Here is a 19,758-nt window from a genome sequence, read left to right on the forward strand (position 1 = left end):
CCTTAAAAATCTTTATTAGAAAATTTTCTTTGCAATTACTTTTAGAAAAGTTTTTTGAAATCACTTTGAAATTGTTATTTAGAAAATTTTGTTTAAACATTGTTTTGCCAAAGTTATTTTGAAAATTTTTCAAACTTAAAGAAATTTTTGCAAAGCTTTACTTCAAAAAATGCTCTTAAAAATAACTCCTTAAAAGTTTGCTTTAAACTTCTGGAAAAAATATTACTGAGAAATTTTTCTTTAAAATTTCTTTTGAAAATATTACTTAGAGGTTTTTGGCTTAAATTGTTTCTTAACTTTTCTATCCAAGTTCTTTAAAAAATCCTACTTAAAAAAAAATTAAATCTTTGGAAATTAATTTGAAAAAGAACATTGACATATTTTTGAAAACTTGCGAAATTTTTTAAAAATTATTTACTCCTCCCTCAAATAAAGCAAGTTTTTATTTAAAACCAACACTTTGCAATTCTTTTGAGTAGTTGGTTTTTCAAAACCTTATTATCTTTTAAAATTACTTGGCATATGTGTTTGAGGCTTGCTTGAAAAACTACAATTGCAAAATTCTTTTGCTCAAATTGTTCCTTAGTTATGTATGCTTTATGCATGTATTTTTTGATGTATGAAAAAGGGGGAGGACAATGGCTTAGGTTAGAAAAATCTACTCACTTTAAACATCTTATGCTTTATTGCCTTATTGTATTTTTTTCTAACTTTAATCCGGGTTATCATTACATTAAAAAGGGGGAGATTATTGGTATAGGTTGCACTAACAGTCTGGTTTTGATGTATGACAAATAGGTTAAAGTTAGATGGGTTGCTTGCCTAACGTTTCTACCAAGTGTGCAGGAGTTAACTGGTTTGAAGGACTTGATACCAGGATGAAATCTAGTTAGGTCTGTGGGCCCGATAGCTGGTGCAAAGTCCAGATAAGTCCGCGGGGCCCAATATCTGGCGGGAAGTCCGGTTAGGTCTGCGGGACCTGACAACCGGCTGAAGTCCAGTTGGGTCTGTGGACCTGACAACTGGTAGGAAGACCTGGTGGGTCAGAGGCAAGTCGAGTGACTGCAAGTGATAAGTAAAGGTAAGCAACTGGAGGAGAGATCCAGTGAGGGCGTGTTCCCCGTTGAGGGAACTGTAGGTGTCATTCCAGGTTAAGTCCATTTCGGAAACCTAAGTTAAGACCTTGACTAGATCCTGATCTCGGGGAGACAAGATCTAATTGTTAGGATCTTAGATGGCTAGAGGGGGGTGAATAGCCTCTTAAAAACTTAAACACAAATTTCTACAAAGAAACTTGTTAGCACAGCGGAATTAGGAAACTAAAACAAGGAGGAAACAAGCACACTAACACGAGGATTTACGAGGTTCGGGGATAACTTGCCCCTATCCTCGGCGTGTCCGTAAGGTGGATGACCCCTTGATCTTCGGTAGATCGCACCCCGGAAAAATTCCGGCTAAAGATCCTCCTTCTCGGTGGAGTAACCTCTCCACAAAGTCTCAAGAAATATATATGTTAAAGCACAAGACTTACAGAGCTCGGTGGCAAAGAAGAATGAACTAACGCTTACAACCACGCGAGGATCAGTGAAAACAGAGAACTCACAGACAGCAGTTTCTCACCCGAAAGCTCAAGAACTTAGCACACCTCAACGATCAACAGAACTTTCTTGCTTTCTTACTTGCTTGTTGTTCTTTCCTCTCGCTTTTTACTGCTTCTTAAGTCCATGTCCTCTGCTGTCACGGATCGTGGTCAATCTGCACAGAATCATCGCTGCAGCCAATCCCTCTTCCTCCTTACCTGGTTCTCTGAACTCACACCAATGAAATCACAGTCTTCACTGGTGTCTTCTGAGCTCGAACCAATCACCAGGAGTCAAGCGGATCGCAGCCAGATCACACCAGTAGCCGTTGATGCCTCAAATGCACCATGCGCCGCGAATCACTGCAGAAAGGCCATTTGTCGTATTCCTCTTATAGACTTAATTTGAAATTAGGCTTGGAATGATACCTGTGATCCTGCAAACTCAAAAGCTAACAACACACAGGGTTATATGAATCAGGCAGATCAAATGCAGTGGAGGAATCGCAGAAACAAATCTGATTGTGTGTGGATCGGTCACCAGACCGATCCATGGACCGATCAGGACATATCCTGATCGGTCCGCAGCTTGTCTGATCGGTCGTGGAGACCGATCAGACTGCAGGTGGATCGGTCGGCAGACCGATCAGACTGCAGGTGGATCGGTCGGCAGACCGATCCCCTGCCTTCTTTTCTTCGCAATATCATCTCCTGATCGGTCTCCAAGACCGATCAGATTGCACTCAGTGTGCTACTGAGTGTTTCCTGATCGGTCTACAGACCGATCAGATTGCACTCAGTGTGCTACTGAGTGTTTCCTGATCGGTTTACAAGCCGATCAGATTACACTCAGTGTGCTACTGAGTGTTTCCTGATCGGTCTACAGACCGATCAGATTACACTCAGTGTGCTACTGAGTGATCCATGGAAACTTAGTTTCACTAGATCGGTCTGCCGACCGATCCACTGTCTTATGTATCACTGGATCAGTCTGCCGACTGATCCAATGTACCATGGAATTTCCACTTAGGTCCCTCTCTGACCTAATCCGGAGAACAAACTACCGAGCCCTCTCCGACTTCGTCAGGTCCAGAGAACGAGCTACCTAGCCCTCTCTGACTTATTCCGGAGAACGAGCTACTGAGCCCTCTCCGACTTCGTCAGGTCCAGAGAGCGAGCTACCTAGCCCTCTCTGACCTAGTCCGGAGAACGAGCTACCGAGCCCTCTCCGACTTCGTCAGGTCCAGAGAACGAGCTACCTAGCCCTCTCTGACCTAGTCCGGAGAACGAGCTACCGAGCCCTCTCCGACTTCGCGTGCCAAGTTTCCAATCTTGGACTTTTCCCTTCCACTTGATCAACCTTGATCATTAATCAAACCGAGTTTAATTAACATCTGATACAAACTTAAATCCGTGTTAGCATCAAAACAACAGCCAGGTCAGCAATCTCCCCCTTTTTGTTGTTTGACAACACGATTTAAGTTTAGATCAGAAATGTTCTTATTTTCATAATTTTAGGGGAATCAAGATCCTCCCCCTAAGATGGATACACCACTAAGTCAATAACGGGAATCAAGATCCTTCCCGTAAGATGGATACACCACTAAGTCAATAACGGGAATCAAGATCCTTCCCGTTATCTTCTCCCTAAAATCAAGCCTTCATACATCTCTAAACTTAGGTGTCCTCTCCCCCTTTGTCAAACACCGAAAAGGTGCAAATGAGGTGACAAAACTCAAAAAGGCTCCCCCTTAACCCATACTGTCTTTTTCTTAATGCACCTAGAGTTCCCTCTAAGTGTATTATATGACAGTAAGAAAGAGATAAGATACAATCAAATCATGGCATAGAAACAGCATATTAATATGAACTGAAGCATAAGGACAAGCAAGAAATAGACAAATGAATAGCAAAAACATATGAGTAGCATAAGTATCCAGGTCAGACAAAGATATCCAACAAATAGTATCCAACACAGACAGGCAAAGTGACACACAGAATGTATCAATCAATATCCTCAACAGGAGGAACCTCATCATCATCTGCGGGAGGCACGTAACCCTGAGGCGGCATGCTGGAGCTCGAAGGTGGATGGCCCGAGAAATGCAGCGGAGGTGGGTAGTTGGCCATCCAGCCCAGAAGCAGCTGCTGCGTCACCAACTGCTGACTGCGTAGATCATCATAGCGCTGGTCGATCCGAACACGCAGTCCATGGAGCTCAGCAGACAGCAGCTCATCGTGCTGATCGAAGCGGCTCTCTAGCTCAGCGATCTGCCAGCGCAGATCAGGATCGGCCTCATCAGCAGCAGGAGGAGGAGCAGCAACCTGTCGAGGAAGTGCCCGTGGTAACTCTCCCAGACCTCTCCCATCCTTCCACCGAACAGCCCCATTCTGTCCCAAGATACCGGACTTGGAAAATGCCCGTTTCCCAAGTCGGCAGTCCTGTCTGACCATCTTCACTATCCTACCCTTAGACACATCTATCAGAAGGGTCTCGAGCCAATCTGTAATTATATGCCCATAAGGCATATAAATGGTGGAGCTGCTAGGCTGAGAATATGAGATGATCGAAGAATAGATGCTGGACATAATGTCAAAGTCGAGACGCCGACGCAAACCATAAAGCATCAGGCAGTGGTATGGTCGGATCTCTGCTAGAGGTTTGGATGTGATTGGAAGAAGACAGTTTGTGACTATCTTAAAGAGAATATAGTCAGGAGGAGATAGTCTCAGAGCCGCAAAAGTAGGAAACTCGACATCCAACTCATCCATTCTATCTGGTCTAGGATGACCGAAGAAGTACTCATAGATGGAATCAGGTGAGACATCAAATGGAGAAGGTAAAGGATGGGGTAAATCAGGATAAATGGAAAAAAGATCTCCTGAACACATTCGGCAACCTAGATACCCAAAGAATTCTACGATGGAGAAATCGATAGTTCTTTTAGCAACTCTGGTTCTATAAGCACCATCACTGCCCTGATGAAGATTGTTATAGAATTCAGATACTAGGTCATAGTTGATGTCCCTTTCTAGGTAGACTAACGAGTCAAGTTTGTAATATGCCAGGGTTTCGGATACAGAGGGACAAAACTCATCCATGTACTTTCGATCCACAGATCGACATGGGAGCAGCTTGAATGTCCTCTGTTGAAACGCTTGTTCAAACTGTCGGTTCGGGAATCTTGAAGAAGAGGAAGGTTGAGGTCGAGAGGGTGCCTGGGACTTGGATTTCTCAGCAGATGACTTAGACGTACCCTCACCGGCTGATTTCTTCCTAAATAGGTCAAAAATGGGACATGGTCGGGGCAAATGGGAGTCCACGGGAGCCACAGAGTCGAGAACCGAGACAACACACAGAGATACACTGTGAAAAGAAGCTAAAATGCCAAAAATGAACAGATTTCGGGGAGAAAGGAAGTTACCTAGGCGCCATTTGAAGCTTTCGGAGAAGATGGAGAGAAGAGTCGGGACTGAGGAGTGGTTCGGCTAGGGTTTTCGGCGTGAAATGAGAGGAGGAAGGATTGGGGGAAGTTAAAGGGGGGTGATCAGACCATAAGATTGGACGGCTGTCCGATCAGGAGAAATCCTGACTGATCAGGGAACGTCCTGATCGGTCAGGGAGGGTCCTGATCGGTCGTGGAGACCGATCAGGGAACCTCCTGATCGGTCCCTGGACCGATCAGAGGTGGATCAGAGGTAGGAGCCTCCTGATCGGTCGTAGAGATCGATCAGGGAACCTCCTGATCGGTCCCCGGACCGATCAGAGGTGGATCAGAGGTCGGAGCCTCCTGATCGGTCATGGAGACCGATCAGGGAACCTCCTGATCGGTCCCCGGACCGATCAGGTGATGTAACGTTCAACTGAATCGGCAACACCGTCGGATATCAGCATGTGGCTCTCCTGATCGGTCGTAGAGACCGATCAGATATCATCCTGATCGGTCCCTGGACCGATCAGTGTCTGATAGTCAGTGATTTCAGTCTCTGAAATTCGTATCGAAAGCTCTGAAACTTGGTTCAACAACTTCCAAGTTCAGAACCTAGGATCTGAAGAGCCCACAGATTATATTCAGTGATACCAATGAATATTTCCTAATGATGAGCTCTAATGATTTGGAATTATTTAGGGCTCGAAAGTTTCAGATACTTCATAACAAATGTGTTGAATCTCAAGGTTTCAAAACCAGAGAAGTTTGTTTTGTTTGTTTGCTGAAACTATGATCTATAGTGAACCAAGGTAGTAAATCTGACTCAGGCTATCGGTTCAAAATATATCCTTGCTATGAGTAGTTACAAGTTTGTCAAAATATGTCAAGGTTTCTTCACCAACTTGTCCTATTTTCAATCAAAATCAGGAAGATATCAATCAAGGGTATCAATCAACACATCAACAAGGTTAGATGATTTCCAGACACAGGTCCAACCAAGATTCCTTGGTTGGAATATATGAGTAAGATCTAGGAGCCAAATACACATGAATTATGTAATGGCCTTCCCCATACTCAATTTATGTCTCTTCAACCTAATTATTCAAGGGATGCATGATATATTTTGAATAATTTGGTTGATCCTAGCATCTCACCCCATTTCTAGCAAACACAAATATTTTGTTAAACCTTATAGTTTGTGTGAGATGTTCCCAAGTTGCCCAAATTAATTTCCCAATTTCTCTTGTCATTTTAATGGTCCTTATTGATCATGATGTGGTCAAAATGACTTATTGAGCCAAACACATTCCCAATTCTCTCCTTAAATGACTAAATTCATTTTCCGGAAGGGGTTTGGTGAAAATATCGGCTAGGTTTGATTTTGACTCAACATATGTGAGTGCAATGTCTCCCCTAGCTACGTGATCTCTAATGAAGTGATGACGCACTTCAATGTGTTTGGTCCTTGAATGATGGACTGGATTTTTCGTTAGGTTTATTGTGCTAATGTTGTCACACAACACTTGCACTCCTTTATATGAAAGTCCATAATCTTCTAGAGTGTGAATCATCCACAACAATTGTGATACACTCTCTCCCATGGCAATGTATTCAGCCTCGGTCGTGGAGAGAGCAACACAATGTTGCTTCCGACTTGACCAACTAATCAACGATGAACCTAAAAATTGGCAACCCCCACTAGTGCTTTTCCGATCCAATTTGCATCCAGCATAATCGGAATCGGTATAGCCTATCAAATCAAAAGACTCCGTACGAGGGTACCACAGTCCTACTCTAATTGTGCCCTTGAGATATCTTAGAATTCTCTTAACTGCAGTTAAATGAGATTCCTTGGCACAAACTTGATATCTAGCGCACATGCCCACAACAAAAAGTATGTCCGGTCGACTAGCTGTGAGATATAGAAGACTACCGATCATGCTTCTATATTGCGTTAGATCAACTGGTTTCCCACTCTCATCATTGTCAAGACGAGTGTTTGTCGCCATTGGAGTGGATACTTAGAGTCACTCATTTTGAATTTTTTGAGCATCTCTTGAGTGTATTTCGTCTGATGGACATAAATTCCATCTCGAGTTTGTTTGATTTCAAGTCCAAGGAAGAATGTCAATTCTCCTACTAGACTCATCTCAAACTCACTTTCCATGTGAGAAATAAATTCATTCAAATAGCCCTTGTTATTTGAGCCACAAATTATGTCATCGACATACACTTGGGCTACAAAAATATTTTCACCATCTCTACGCAGAAATAGTGTTGGGTCTATTTGGCCTCTTACAAAACCCTTTTCTAGTAAATATGTTGACAACCTTTCGTACCAAGCTCGTGGTGCTTGTTTAAGCCCATAAAGTGCTTTCTTGAGCTTGTACACGTGGTTTGGAGCTTCGGTATTCACAAACCCCGGTGGTTGTTCAACATAGACTTCTTCTTTAATAAAGCCATTTAAGAAGGCAGATTTAACATCCATTTGATAGAGCTTGAAACCTCTATGTGCAGCAAAAGCTAGCATCAAATGAATGGACTCTAATCGGGCCACGGGAGCATAAGTCTCATCATAATCGAGACCTTCGACTTGACTATAGCCCTTAGCTACAAGTCTTGCCTTGTTTCTTACAACTTCTCCCTTTTGATTTAACTTATTTTTGAAGACTCATTTAGTTCCAATAATGGTGGTCTTCTTAGGTCTAGGAACTAAGTCCCACACTTGGCTCCTTTCAAATTGACCTAACTCATCTTGCATAGCTATGATCCAATCAGGATCGCGCAATGCCTCATCAACTAATTTTGGTTCAATCTCTGAAATCAATGCGACTTCATTAGACTCATTTCTAAAGAATGACCTAGTCCTAACCCCTTGTTGGATGTCTCCCACAATTTGGTCTTGGGGATGACTAGTGGCTATCCTAGATTGTCTTGGTGTTGGTGGTGCCTCATGAATGGTCTCACTAGGCACAGGCAAGGACTCAATATCAGGCAAAGGATCAGATTGAGTTCTTTGTTGCCTTTGCTCATCATCATCAGAGTCAACTTCGACTCTTTCTATGTTTCGATCATTCACACTTAGCCTTCTAAGTTCAAATTGAATTTCTCCTACATCCCTTGATTGATCATTTAAGTTAGGGATTTCTTCAAAAGCTACATCAGAGGACTCTTCAATCAATTTAGTCCTATTATTGTAGACTCGATAGGCTTTGCTGGTGAGCGAGTACCCGACCAGTATCCCTTCATCAGCTTTGGCCGAAAATTTTCCAAGATGGTCCTTGGTGTTCAAAATAAACACCTTACAACCAAACACCCTAAGATGTTTAATTGTAGGGGGTTTTCCAAACCAAAGTTCATGGGAAGTCTTTCTTAAAAACCTATGTATCAGGATTCGGTTTTGCACATAGCAAGCTGTATTTACAGCTTCAGCCCATAAGTAACTCGGTAGTGAGTACTCATTGAGCATACTTCGTGCAGCCTCTTGTAAGACTCGGTTCTTTCTCTCCACAACCCCATTTTGCTGTGGGGTCCTTGGAGTAGAGAAATCATGCCTATATCCCTTTTCTTGACAGAATTCTAAAAACCTATGATTTTAAAATTCCCCACCATGATCACTTCTAATGGTTTTAATTGTTGTTGATTTTTCATTTTCAGTTCTTCTACAAAAGGAAATAAAAATATCTATGGTTTGATCCTTAGTTTTCAAAAAGAAGGTCCATGTATATCTAGTAAAGTCATCAATAATCACTAAACAGTATCTACTTCCATTTAATGATATAACACTACTGCAATCAAACAAATCTATATGTAATAAGTCTAAGGCAGTAGTTGTACTTACAGCGCTTTTACCTTTATGAGGCGCTTTAGTTTGCTTACCCTTCTGACATGCATCACACAATTTGGTCTTTTGGTACTTGATGCTTGGTAAGCCTCGCACTAACCCTTTGTTGACCAGCTTCCGGATATTCTTCATGTTCACATGAGCCAACCTCCTATGCCAAAGCCACGATTCTTCTTCTTTTGACATGAAACACTTAGCAAGAGCATTAGTAGCACTTTTAAAAGAAACTTGATAAATGTTATCTACCCTTGTGCCGACTAGTACCGTGTCAAGTGTGTCAATGTTTTTGACTAGACATTGACTCGAATGAAACTCAATTGTGTAACCCGTATCACACAATTGACTGACACTTAGGAGATTAAAAGTCATCCCCTTGACTAGAAGGACATTCTTGATTTGGAGATATTCGGATATATGAATGTCCCCAACCCCTATAACCTTAAGGCTACCATTATTACCAAATGACATATTACCTCTATTTTTGTTTTGAATGGTAGAAAATAGTGACTTGTCCCCGGTCATGTGTTTGGAGCATCCACTATCAACAAACCAAGTTGATAGACGCTCCCCCTTTACCAATGCCTACAAGACACGAAAGATAGATGTTTTAGGTACCCAAATCTTGGGACCTAATGCATCTACAATGAAAGACTTAGGCACCCATGCCTTTGTTACCTTCTTCCTAGTCTCATGAACCCTAGAAACATGCGATCTATGAAATTGGGTTCTTGACACTAAAGAAATAAAGCTAGACTCCTTAGGTTGGTATCCTAATCCAGCCTTGTTGTAGACCGCCCTTTGGGCATTTAGAATCATGTCTAGGGTCTTAGAGCTAGTTGAGAATTTTTCAAGCATTTTCTTGAGTTTCTCAACCTCACCCTTCAAAGCCTTGTTCTCATCCTCAAGGACCTCTAGATGTAGGTCATCAACCTCATCTTCCCTAAGGGCCCTCAAGTTTTCTACTTCTTCTTTTAATGATTTATTTTCTGTTTTTGATTTTTTAAGCAAGGTAGACAAATGTGTAATAGTCTTATAACATTTTTCTAAGTGAGAAGAGGTTACCTCTTCATCATCCGAAGATGATGAAGCCGCAGCTGAAGTGCTTGAGTCATCACTCTCGGACTCGGACTCCTCCCTTGCCATGAGTGCCAATTGCCGAGTACTCTTCTCCTTCTTCTCTTCCTCCTCCGAAGAGCTTGAGGAAGATTCATCCCAAGTGGCCTTGAGAGCTTTCTTCTTCTTGGCTCTTTCCTCCTTCTTTTTGGCCCGTTCCTCCTTCTTGAGTTTTGGACACTCACGCCGGTAGTGGCCTTTCTTGCTACACTCATAACATGTAACATTAGTCTTATCGATATTTTGATCATTAGGTTTACCTTTTCCTTTGTATCTTCGGCTTCTTCTCATGATCCTCCTCACGAAGTTGGCCATCTCACTTGATGATGATCCACCTTCATCATCGGACTCGGAGGAGGATGTAGATGAAGAAATCTCTTTCTCCTTCTTCTTTTCCCTCTTTCTTCTTCCATCCTTGTTCTTTGGTCCTGCAACTAAGGCAATACCTTTCTCTCTTTGACCTTTGTTAGCGAGTTCATGAAGTTCCATTTCACAAAAGAATTCATCTAATTTAACAATGGAAAGATCCTTGGAAACCTTGTAGGCATCTACCATAGATGACCACAAGGCATTCCTTGGAAAGGCTTTAAGAGCGTACCTTACTAGATCGCGATTCTCCACGCGTTCATCTACGGAATGTAGACCATTGATGATTTCCTTGAACCTCCCATGTAGTTCACTTACCGTTTCGTTTTCCTTCATGGTGAGATTTTGTAGTTGATTCAAGAATAGGTCCCTCTTGGCTATCCGAGAATCTCGAGTTCCTTCTTGGAGCTCGATAAGCTTGTTCCATAAATCTTTTGCACTCGAGAATGGACCTACCTTGACGAGTTGGTCCTTGGCAATCCCACATTGTAAGGTGACTACCGCCTTGGCATCGGCTTGCCCTTTACGAGTTTGTTCGGTAGACCACCTTGATGAATCGAGTTCCTTACCTTCTTCGTCCTTCGGTGGTGTGAATCCTTCCTTGACCGAGAACCACATGGAGATATCAGTCTTGAGGTAATACTCCATGCGGCTCTTCCAATACTAGAAATCTGCTCCATCGAAGAAGGGTGGTCTGTTGGTGCTGAATCCTTCCTTCATGGCCATCTTCTTGCTCCTTTGGATGTTAGTCCAGATGAAGAGCACCAGGCTCTGATACCACTTGTTAGGATCTTAGATGGCTAGAGGGGGGGTGAATAGCCTCTTAAAAACTTAAACACAAATTTCTACAAAGAAACTTGTTAGCACAGCGGAATTAGGAAACTAAAACAAGGAGGAAACAAGCACACTAACACAAGGATTTACGAGGTTCGGGGATAACTTGCCCCTACTCCTCGGCGTGTTCGTAAGGTGGACGACCCCTCGATCTTCGGTAGATCGCACCTCGAAAAAATTCCGGCTAAAGATCCTCCTTCTCGGTGGAGTAACCTCTCCACAAAGTCTCAAGAAATATATATGTTAAAGCACAAGACTTACAGAGCTCGGTGGCAAAGAAGAATGAACTAACGCTTACAACCACGCGAGGATCAGTGAAAACAGAGAACTCACAGACAGCAGTTTCTCACCCGAGAGCTCAAGAACTTAGCACACCTCAACGATCAACAGAACTTTCTTGCTTTCTTACTTGCTTGTTGTTCTTTCCTCTCGCTTTTTACTGCTTCTTAAGTCCCTGTCCTCTGCTGTCACGGATCGTGGTCAATCTGCACAGAATCATCGCTGCAGCCAATCCCTCTTCCTCCTTACCTGGTTCTCTGAACTCACACCAATGAAATCACAGTCTTCACTGGTGTCTTCTGAGCTCGAACCAATCACCAAGAGTCAAGCGGATCGCAGCCAGATCACACCAGTAGTCGTTGATGCCTCAAATGCACCATGCGCCGCGAATCACAGCAGAAAGGCCATTTGTCGTATTCCTCTTATGGACTTAATTTGAAATTAGGCTTGGAATGATACCTGTGATCCTGCAAACTCAAAAGCTAACAACACACAGGGTTATATGAATCAGGTAGATCAAATGCAGTGGAGGAATCGTAGAAACAAATCTGATTGTGTGTGGATCGGTCACCAGACCGATCCATGGACCGATCAGGACATATCCTGATCGGTCCGCAGCTTGTCTGATCGGTCGTGGAGACCGATCAAACTGCAGGTGGATCGGTCTCCACGACCGATCCATGCCTTCTTCTCTTCGCAATACCATCTCCTGATCGGTCTCCAAGACCGATCAGATTGCACTCAGTGTGCTACTGAGTGTTTCCTGATCGGTCTACAGACCGATCAGATTACACTCAGTGTGCTACTGAGTGTTTCCTGATCGGTCTACAGACCGATCAGATTACACTCAGTGTGCTACTGAGTGATCCATGGAAACTTAGTTTCACTGGATCGGTCTGCCGACCGATCCACTGTCTTATGTATCACTGGATCAGTCTGCCGACCGATCCAATGTACCATGGAATTTCCACTTAGGTCCCTCTCTGACCTAATCCGGAGAACAAACTACCGAGCCCTCTCCGACTTCGTCAGGTCCAGAGAACGAGCTACCTAGCCCTCTCTGACCTAGTCCGGAGAACGAGCTACCGAGCCCTCTCCGACTTCGTCAGGTCCAGAGAACGAGCTACCTAGCCCTCTCTGACCTAGTCCGGAGAACGAGCTACCGAGCCCTCTCCGACTTCGTCAGGTCCAGAGAACGAGCTACCTAGCCCTCTCTGACCTAGTCCGGAGAACGAGCTACCGAGCTCTCTCCGACTTCGCGTGCCAAGTTTCCAATCTTGGACTTTTCCCTTCCACTTGATCAACCTTGATCATTAATCAAACCGAGTTTAATTAACATCTGATACAAACTTAAATCCGTGTCAACATCAAAACAACAGCCAGGTCAGACTGTATCAACACTAATTACTACTCATATTTTATTATGTTGAGATAACTCTGTTTTACAAGGAAAAATCTATTTTTAGGTTGAACAGGACTAACCTTTTCTATAGAGGAAAGCTGCTGAAGAAAAGGGGTCCGGGCGCTCGGAAGGAGTCCTAGCGCCCGGAGCTGGTCTAGGCGCCCGGAGCTGGTCCAGGCGCCCGGACTAAGCTCACCCAGGCGACCCACAAGCGCCTTCTGGGTGCCCAAGCGGTTCAAGCGCCCGAAATCGGTCCACCTGCCCAAACCCGAAACTTCATCCACAAGCTGACGTGAAGCGTGTCGGTTGGCCGAGCCACGTGGTCCAGGCGCTCGGAGGGATTCAAAGCGCCCGAAGGAGTTCTAGGCGCTCGGAATGGACCTATATAAAGTCCTTCGACCTGGAGCTTCAAAACAACAACTACTACAAGTTTTCTTCTTGCTTAGTGCTCCGAAAAGGCTCTGGCAATGCTGTTATGCTCCACCGACAACCGGCGACCAAGACTTTTCAATTCTATTGTTGTTGTTGGTAACTTTTTCAGTTATTGTACTTAACTCCTGTAATCTTTTGCGAACTGTTAGTGGATTTCCCAACGAAAGTACTTGACGAGTGCAAACCTTGAAGTAGGAGTCGTCGAAGGCTCCGAACCAAGTAAAACTCAGTTTGTTAGCATTGGTTCATTTTGTTCTTCCGCTACGTACTTTGATTAATTTGCTATCAATTTTTGCAATCGCTATTCCCCCCCCCCCCCCCCCCTTCTAGCGTTCTTTTCGATCCTACATAAACAAGGGGTCCTCTTCAATGGAAAGGTACACACACTTCATACATTGTACTACGTGGGCATCTTGCTATTCATTCCTACTGTTTTACTTCCCGCTCGGGTGATATACTGACTTGAGCGTTGGAGGGCCTTCGCCAGGGACATCTTCTTTGATTTTTCAGTACTAACATTCTATTGGCTCATTTGAGTGTATGCGGAGCTTAGCGCACCAGGCAAGAATCCTTAATCCAACCCAAAGGTCTTCGCTTAGTCAACATCGTGGACACCTACCCAGTACTCCACCTCCAGCTTTCAGACAGGATTAGCAATGTTGCATATGATCGGTTCCCTTTTTCTCTATTTGGGGGAGATTAGCACAACTAAGGATGAATTTTTCTCTTTAAGTATCCAAGCAGTGTTATCATATTCTTTTTAAGACATATGTTTAGTCAATGCTATTAATTATATATGTTCATTTAGTTGTTGCCAAGGAAAATGTTCAAAGATTTAATGTCAAGTAACTATTTCTCTTATTATCTTGTAATTTGCTCCTGCAGAAAAGATGTTATTGTTACTTCATCTGTGTAATCATGTGAGCCGGCAAAGGTGATTCATGGTTCTAGTTTTATTTTTTCATTTTCTGAATTATGTATCTATGGCTGTTTCAATTGTAAAGTTTGCACTTTTGGTAGGTTATTTGTGTTATTCTTCCTTTAGCAAAAGAAGGTAATTTGAAGAAGCAATTTAACCAGTGGAGGTTGGTTAATGTATTCACTCTTGATTCACTGACATTTTCAATCCTTAACCAGACAAAGCTACTTTTCACGGCCTTTTTTACTTACCTTGTTTTGGGGTAGGTAATTTGGTATTACAAATTATCTAGTATCTGTATTCCTTTTCCAAGTTCTTCCCATTGTTTTTAACTTTCAACTTGTTTTTATCTAACTGATATCTGCTACAAACATATCTAAGTGGACCTGTATGAATAAAATTCCCAATTTTTAAAATTCCAACTTGTGTTTGATCCTTCATAGTTGTCCACTCATTAAAACTATAGGATGCTCCAACCTTATTCTTTAAATTCCATGATTTTGTTATTAGTAGAGAAGTGTTGGCTTGCCAACTTGATAAATTAAAATTAAGATTCAATAAATTCTACATTTTACATTCCTGGATTATCTAGAATTGTATTTCATTGGATTGTCATTATTCCTACATCCAGATGAAGCCACATGTTTGCTTCAAATTTATACTTCAAATAAGACTCAATTGCTGTAGGAGTTGTTTTGAATGGTTATAGCCTTGTAGGTTTTGTTTTTCTAGAAATGCACAAAGTGAATTTTAACAATGTATACATAGGTTGATTTTGCATAAAATAGTTACTTTTGCTTCTATACCCTGGAGAGTAGGTTTGTTAAATGCAACCTGAGCATCTTGGATTTAGATTGCAGGATCAGATCAACCCCTTTCTAAGGTCTCATGTGCTTATATTGCATTCAAATCCATGATTGGAGCTTTTACCCTTGCCATATTACAATGTGTTGAATAATTAATCAGATTGAATAATGTCGAGTCTGGGTGATCGGTTCGGTTCCACGGAAATTTTCCATCGACCATCAGGATAAATCGGAAAGCGCTCGCAGCGGGCAGCCCAGGAGCCCAGCATCCTTTAGTTGCGTGCCCCATTTAGAGAAAAAATTTCTATAAATTTATCATAAATGGGGCTGGAACCATGAGTACCTGGATGATAATTTAGATACTTTACCGCTGTAGCATAGCCCGAGGAGCCGTATTCCAATGTGTTGAGCTTTCTATTCTAGTGGTTTAATAACTTTGTTTGGTGGTAAGTTATTGCTCACTTCGAGCACATGGAGAAATACTACAACTACTAGTTTAACAAACTGTTTAATGTGAAGTTTATGTTATTCTATTTGTAAATGTGAATTTGCATTTCAAAAATAAAATATTTAATTGTAAACAGAGTTCGCCTAGCATGATGAGGACAGTTATTTTGCCATTTGTCTAACTGTTAGAGGATTTATAAGAAAGATAGCATAATAAACATCATTATGCTACATAATCTCAACCTAAGAGACAAATGGAAATAACTTGTATTCTGATTGCATATTTCAGTAAGAAACAATTCTCCAGAAGAAAACTAACATGATCCGTGATCACTAATATCAATTTACAGACACAAACAATCACAAGAGCAATTTGGAGCTCTTATGTTGTTAGTTGTTGCTACTACTCTTTTGAGCATTGGTGCGAGTTCTGGCAAGGGTTCCAATAGCAGTGATTCTGATATGGTTTTGCTTTATGGAATTATTCCTGTCATGGTCGCTTCTATTCTTTCTGACTTGGCTTCTGCTTTATGCCAGTGGGCATCTCATGTCAGTTCTTAATTGTGTTTGTCTTGTTATTTTTTCGTAATCTGTCAATGCCACTTTGCTCTATTTACAGGTGAAGAAATACACATGCTATTTAATGACCGTAGAAATGTCATTTGTTGGCATTTTCTTCTTGTTGGCAAGTACTTTTAAGTCTCCTAATGGTGAGTTAATAAGAAAATATGACTTTTTTCATGGTTGAATAGTGTGGACTTTGGGTAACATTTAATGTTTTCCATCATTTTCTTTCTCCTTTTTTATTATATATTTTCTTACTCCTTTTTGTATTTGACTATTTTCTTACTCCATTATGTATTTAGCTAATAATTACAAACTATGTTTTATCAACACTCTTCTGAATATCAATCTAATCCACTAAATAGAAGTTAAGAAAATTTTGAATTCTAAGGAAACTTTTTTTGATAATTTTTATTTGTTTTATGTCTTATAGTCATAGGCAGAGTGACATTACCTTGTTTGGAATTCTTAAACTAGTTGGGATAAGCTACGGTTAGGCATTGAGATTTGTGTACCTGGATAATTTCTCTGAACAAAGTAATGTCAATTATGGAGTTGTTTGAATTTCTATTATATATGATAGATTTGTTCTTAAATCTTAAAATCCATCATTTTTATAGGTTGAAATTGTTGATAAGTCATTTGTTTGCATGTTTTATTGGCACCCTTTGTGATTTCGCTAACTTTAAACATTCTATTTTAGTTTATTAAAATGTGGTTATTGATCCACTTTTTGCACAGATATTTCTGATTTGAATGTGTTAAAGCTTTAGTATGTTTTGCAGTGAAAAATTTTATTAAATTTTTTGTTGTTGTTGTTGTTGTTGTCGTTTTTGCTTGTTACTTGTAAATATGAACTGAGTAGGATAAAAGATTGTGATGGCAATTCTTGATAGAAAATTCTTCAGTTTACTTTTTCGCAAGATTGCATGTTCTTTTCCATGAACAGAATGTGTTTGAAATTCTTAGCGGTTCAGATCTACATACAATGGAATCAATTTAATATGACTAAGCTGGCAATATCAATTAGCTCATTTTTCTCCAATGTCATTTATTTTAGCAAATATATTGATGATCAGTATTAAATTTAAGCTCGTTTAACTCAATCCAAATTGAATTTCAAAATTTTTGAATGATCTCCCAATGGAAAGAACTTGTGGTTCATTTTAGAAACAATAAGATGAGAGAAGTATTTAAATATATATTGTCAAGGTAATTAAACAAGTTTTAATGCTAAAAACACATGATTTAATTTTCCCTCTCATTACCATTTCAGAATCTATTTTTTGGTTTTTTTTTTTTTTGGCAATGCAGATTATTTTTGACCGGGTGCCGCCCTCAGTGCACTGTCTCGTGGCTCGACCTCTTGTCATTATTAGCATAGTCATATATCATGGTGACAAAAGGCAAATACATTCATCCACAATGTCTCTGTCAATCCGTCCCAGGACCAACACAGAGAAGGTAAATCATGGTCGACTATTAGTCTTTGGAATAGTAACTAGCACATAAGGGAGGTACTTACCTCGGCTTTGCCGAGATTCGAATTTCAGACCTCATGATGACAATACCTCATGCGTTAACTACTAGACCCATCCGAGGAGACAGCATAGTCATATACCAGAAGTATCCATAAGTTACGAGAAAGAAGGAAGATTGAGCAAAGAAGTCATTCTAATTCCACAAAAACATGGTATCTTTGTTACACCTTTGAATTTGCTAACCGTCTCTTGTACCAGTAGGTAGCTTCGGTATCGAAACAACTTTCTGCAACTGCAACGGGAAATTGTAGACCAAAAACATTCATGTCGATAATTGTTGTGGAAATTTTATTTCCTCCTTGGATCCATACATAGCGTTAGACGGCCTAAAACCCCCGAAATGCTAGTAAATTCCATGCCTTATCACTATTTGTTGAGGCGAAGGACCACTAGAAATCGAAGGACAATAATTTGCAAGGTTTTTCCTTCCAACATTACCTGAATGTGCACGAGTCTGAACTACCACCAAAACGAAACAAATTTATTGTCTCTTTCAGAAAGTATGGAATCTTCATGGCACATGTTTTTAGACAACGAATAAACATACATTTGTCTGGCCTATTGATAACAACTCAGTTTTATCGTATTAGATGGAATTAACTATACGTATTAAGTTTTATTTTTTATTATATTATTATTTATATTTAAATAAATTTTATTTTATTTTATTATTATTAACTAAATTTTTTTATCTTCCTCTTTCATTTTCTTATTCCTTGTTTGACATAAACATTTAAAATTTAAAATATCTCTCTTACACTTAACTTATTATCTTAGAATCAAGGCAAAAGAGTTACTTGATTACAACATAAGTGGTTGTTAATCTAAGATAAATAAAAGTACTAAAAAATTCTCATTCGGTGAAGATGGAGAAGCCTCTTACACTTGTTGAACACTCAGAAAGTTCCTAGGAAATGAATACTAGAGTTGATGATGATTTTCTAGGTCCAGAGGTTTTTTTATAACCCTTAAAAAAATTTATCCACAGCTTGAAGGAGTCTCCAAAGAGGTCCAAGACGTCTTCCATCGGATAGAGTTTATCTGCCAAGGATAAAATTTTATTCTAGGCTAACGGCTAGTGAAGGTGCCTTCAAATGCTGGAAGGTATTTTCGTATTGTTCATCGAAAGTGTCTTCCAACCATGGAAGGTACCTTCCACAGGGCAACCCAGCTCAAAACTGATCTATTCGCGTAGTTTTTTGCATAGGTGATTCTCCGGCTAACCGAAGTTGCAACTCCAACCTTCTCTATAAGCAGACTTCCTTCTCGGCTTCTCGTCCCTTGAACGTTGTGCACGTTCTTCTCGTCCGCTGGTGTACTCTTCCGCAACATCTCATCCTTCGGATGTACCGAGCCTGTCGACTCTCTTTCCGTTCCATCCTTCTCGCTAGCTATGTCTTCCGCTTGATTTATTGTGTTCCTAAGCTCCTGCACACTTAGACACAAGGATCAAACACAACAGAACCTAACCGAACTTGATTGACCACATCAAAACTACCCGGGGTACTAAAAATCTCCCCTTTTTTATGTGTATCAACCCAAGTTCAAGTTAGGATTAAAAATACAATGAAATAATATAGTAAAGCAATGAATTAAACAAGTTAATTGCATAAATACATATAAGGATAAAAATTATGGGAATTATCCTAACTCCTCCTTAATCCCCCTTAACTTCTATTTATTTCTCCCCCTTTGATCACATCAAAAAAATTAGAAATTTTTTTTAAAAATAAAGTAAACTGTTAGAAAAATTTGAAAAACTCTTTGAGGGGTATATTACAACGATTACCAATAAGCTAATATATTTCAGAAACAATTTTAAAAAAAAAATCAGATAGCATTAACAAATTCTGTTTGTAGATTAAATCATCAGATAGCATAAAAAATTTTAACTCAAAATATAAACAGAAACATTTAAAAAATATATATTTTTCTAATTGAGACAAAAAAATAGAGTTTAATCTAAAAAAGATTTTGGATTCCAATATAGGTTTCTGTCTACTGGATTTACTAAAAATTTGGGAGGTACATAATTTTTAAAAATTTTCTTAATTTGTCTCTGATGATTTCTAATATACCAGTTAATTCTACTATAATTTCTAAACTTTGGTTGGATATAATTAGAACATGAATGGTGATCTTTCAATTTCTCTATTTGTGTTTTCAATTTTTTTCTCTAATTTTAAATTATTAAATAATTC

The 19,758-nt window shown here is 40.4% G+C and overlaps 1 pseudogene; it reads left to right on the forward strand.

Annotated features, from left to right (window-relative positions):
• Positions 1-16,200, forward strand: part of LOC122031301 — a 67,359-nt pseudogene extending 51,159 nt beyond the window's left edge.
• The last annotated feature ends 3,558 nt before the right edge of the window (positions 16,201-19,758 follow it).

The sequence above is a fragment of the Zingiber officinale genome, chromosome 11A, assembly GCF_018446385.1.
Source record: "Zingiber officinale cultivar Zhangliang chromosome 11A, Zo_v1.1, whole genome shotgun sequence".
NCBI classification, from domain to species: Eukaryota; Viridiplantae; Streptophyta; class Magnoliopsida; order Zingiberales; family Zingiberaceae; genus Zingiber; species Zingiber officinale.